Source organism: Schistocerca piceifrons, chromosome 5 (assembly GCF_021461385.2).
Source record: "Schistocerca piceifrons isolate TAMUIC-IGC-003096 chromosome 5, iqSchPice1.1, whole genome shotgun sequence".
NCBI lineage: Eukaryota > Metazoa > Arthropoda > Insecta > Orthoptera > Acrididae > Schistocerca > Schistocerca piceifrons.
The window spans coordinates 694,546,909-694,550,627 of NC_060142.1; the positions used below are offsets into that span (position 1 = coordinate 694,546,909).

Consider the following 3,719-nt stretch of genomic DNA (forward strand, 5'->3'; position numbering starts at 1 on the left):
GTATGCTTTGGAATTTTTCGATACACTCTTTCAACTTAAATACTGAGCTGAAAGCTATTTTATTCACCTGTTCTACTATATTCTTTGCCTTCATTTAGCATTGACATTAGGCATTATTTAGATTTTCTTGTCATTTTGGACAAACTGAATTTAATTTTTGTGTATTCCTAAACTGATTCTGGCATTTTTTTGGGTCCATGCAACGAGAACGCTATGAAACATAAATGTTTGGGTTACTTTGTGTTCTGGAAAAATATTCCGCGGACATTAATATGTATTCAAGCTGCTCTATTAGACCTAAGAGGAGCAACAAATTAAAATATGAAATACCCACTGATAAAGTACAAAAATGCATATTAACTGATATTCTGAACAGTTGTTTATGGTCTTTCAGTATTTAAAGTCACCTTCTATTTCACGCCGCCAGTACACCATGCTGCAACTACAGAATAGTAAACGTCAGCTACAGTTAAATGCTTTATGTATCCACAGTAGGTGAATAAATATTATCTGATGGAATGTGATTATTATTACGAATACCACAATATCACATTTCTCTGACCTTCATACCATTTCACTAATTCAGTGAGAGTATCGTGGGTAGCAGGTATCATGATGGTGTACGCTGAGACGCAAATCGATTTTTGAGATTATTTTTGTTTCTAAAACACGAATATTTATTTACCAAAGAAATATCGCCAAAGTGCCGTATATTTTCAGAAGTTATTTTATTTAGTCGACCATTTCCGGCATCTCATTCATGACGAAACTGGTCGTCTAAATAAAATGACTTCTGAAAATATACGGCAGTTTGGCGATTTTTCCTTGGTAAATATTTGACCGGCCGCTGTCCCGTATCAACAGAGATAGAGTGCACAAGACTGGATTTGTACATGATGCGTAAAAATTCGAAGCTGTGTTCGTAACCACTGCGCTGCCGACTCACTTAACACTCTGTACGAGCGGACTAACGAAGTAACTTCGAAATTTTGTCCGCCACTTGCGCGGAAGCAATTGAATGTTGACAACGTTGTCCCTTTGTTTTCACCCTTCTTTCATCCTGCCAAGTTTTGACTATATCTGGGAGTAACATATGGCGGGTACCCCATGTTAGATTTGTTGAAAAGGTTTCAGGGAAAGTGTAGTGCATCTATAAAGCAAATCGCATACAAGACGCTTGTGGGACCTTTTCCAGAGTGTTGTTCCATTGTCTGGAATCTTGACGTGACAACAATATCGGACGAATTCAGACACGTGCTGCAAGGATCGGAACAGCTCGCAGTAGCACACACTGAAGTGTGACAGAAATGCTTGCGGAACTCAAATGGGACTTATCGGAAAGTGGACGACGTAATTCTCACGAAACCCCTTTGAGTAAACTCACATGTAAATCTGTATTCGAAGAAGGCTGTGTCACCATTATGCTACCATCACAGTATACCTCGCATAAAGTTCATGAGAATGGATGAGAGAAAGCGGGGCATGTACGGAGGCATGCAGCCAATCATTACAAAAGATACGGTCGTTTATGTCACATACTTTTGAGTCTCGCAGGCTCACTCATCAAAACCTGTTATCACGGAATAAGTGTAAATTTTTATTTTTATAATTATATATTTTATGATTTTCGGTTTGGGGTGGCTTTAAATATTGTGGGCTAGCATGAGACTTTTAATTGACTTATACCGCGATAACACTCGTACGAACATCGGCTGCCCCGAAGTACGTACGATATAATATTTTTTAAACACAGCGCGCGAAACACCGCCTTCTAATAAATAGTTTGCGTGAGCGCTCCTAGTTAGAAAAAATATGCGTATTTTTACGCAAACTGTAATTATTAATATAGGACTCAGGGGCTACTGGTTATTTATGTACCAAATAAATAAAGATTAACTGAGATATTGCGGAATGTAATGATTTGAATATCTGTTGTTCATTATTTGCAAGGTAAAACTGTGGAGAATCTCGTCTGCCGAAATGAAACATACTGAACTCATTCAGTGCTGTGAATTTTGGTAACTGAAATTAATTTTAACTTCGAAATTAATGAAAGATCAAGATTGAGAAGTCTCTCGCATTTACATTTAATAACATGAAACCTCAGCGGAACGGCTGACTAAACCCTGCTATGAGAGATGAGCTCCCTGCACTACGAAGTCCTGTAAAAGATTTGTTAATTATAATTAATGGTAGCGATCATGAGAAGTGACAAATAAGTCAACAACACACACTCTAATAATAATTTCTATTATATTTTTCAAAATACAGATAAAACTTACGTTAATTATAGGACAGCACTACAATGGCGGGTGGCAACGGCCTTGCCGCAGTGGATACACCGGTTCCCGTCAGATCACCGAACTTAAGCGCTGTCGGGCGTGGCCGGCACTTGGATGGGTGACCATCCGGGCCGCCATGCGCTGTTGCCATTTTTCGGGGTGCACTCAGCCTCGTGATGCCGACTGAGGAGCTACTCGACCGAATAGTAGCGGCCCCTCCTATCCGCATCCTCCACTGTGGATGACACGGCGGTCGGATGGTCGCTGTGGGCCACTTGTGGCCTGTTGACGGAGTGCCTGCCACTACAATGGCGGCCTACCGCTAGACGAAACAAAACAGGAGAGATAGTTCAATCAAAGCATTGTCTCTGTTCTTCGTGGCCTATGTTACACAGAGATTATACCAAAAAAAACTGTGTTTTGTTAATTACATCGATATTTGTGTTTTGATAATAATAATAATAATAATAATAATAATTAAATGGGTAGATCACACAACTAGTGAGGAGGTATTGAATAGAATTGGGGAGGAGTTTGTGGCACAACTTGACTAGAAGAAGGGATCGGTTGCTAGGACATGTTCTGAGGCATCAAGGGATTACCAATTTAGTACTGGAGGGCAGCGTGGAGGGTAAAAATCGTAGAGGGAGACCAAGAGATGAATACACTAAGCGGATTCAGAAGGATGTAGGCTGCAGTAGGTACTGGGAGGTGAAGAAGCTTGCACAGGATAGAGTAGCAGGGAGAGCTGCATCAAACCAGTCTCAGGACTGAAGACCACAACAACAACAACAACAACAATAATAATTTACGTTCTTTACTATTGTTATACATCGCGCACACGTACACAGTCTTGATATAATTTATAATTCACACGTCTCATAACAAAAACTTCCTTTCCCTTTCTCCAAATGACCATTTATGTGACGTACCGTCACACTGTATGGTACTTCGTGTTGACCCAAACTCATGAAATTTGGCAAGAAGCAAGATTTTACAATGTCAACAATGGTAAAAATCAGAAAATTGTTAGTGCATAAATATATTACGGCAAAAATATTTCTTTTGTCATTTGTTATGTGACTCACACTTAAAATTTAAATATTCTCTAAAGTCGTATAGTTATCGGGACCGATATCTTGAGAGTATCAAAGTCGATAACAGCCAATACTCCTTTAGACTGTTGAATCCCAGGATGGAGGAACTGTCTGTATACATAAATAAGTTTGTTCGGAATCCTGGGAGCGCGAATTATACTCGAACGTGGCCAGTTTGTTTTACAAGGAACATTATTGTGCGACATATGATGCACTCGCTAATTATTTATTAGTTTATGATAAACTATTAAATTATTCGCTATGTTACTGCGTGAAACTTTGTATGTGGAATACACTTACTGGTTAAGGTATGATATGCAAGACATGACGTTTAAAGCAC

General features: G+C 39.2%; 1 pseudogene; it reads left to right on the top strand.

Annotated features, from left to right (window-relative positions):
• The first annotated feature begins 2,314 nt into the window (after window positions 1-2,314).
• On the top strand, window positions 2,315-2,432 carry LOC124799503 (annotated as a pseudogene).
• Window positions 2,433-3,719: the final 1,287 nt, after the last annotated feature.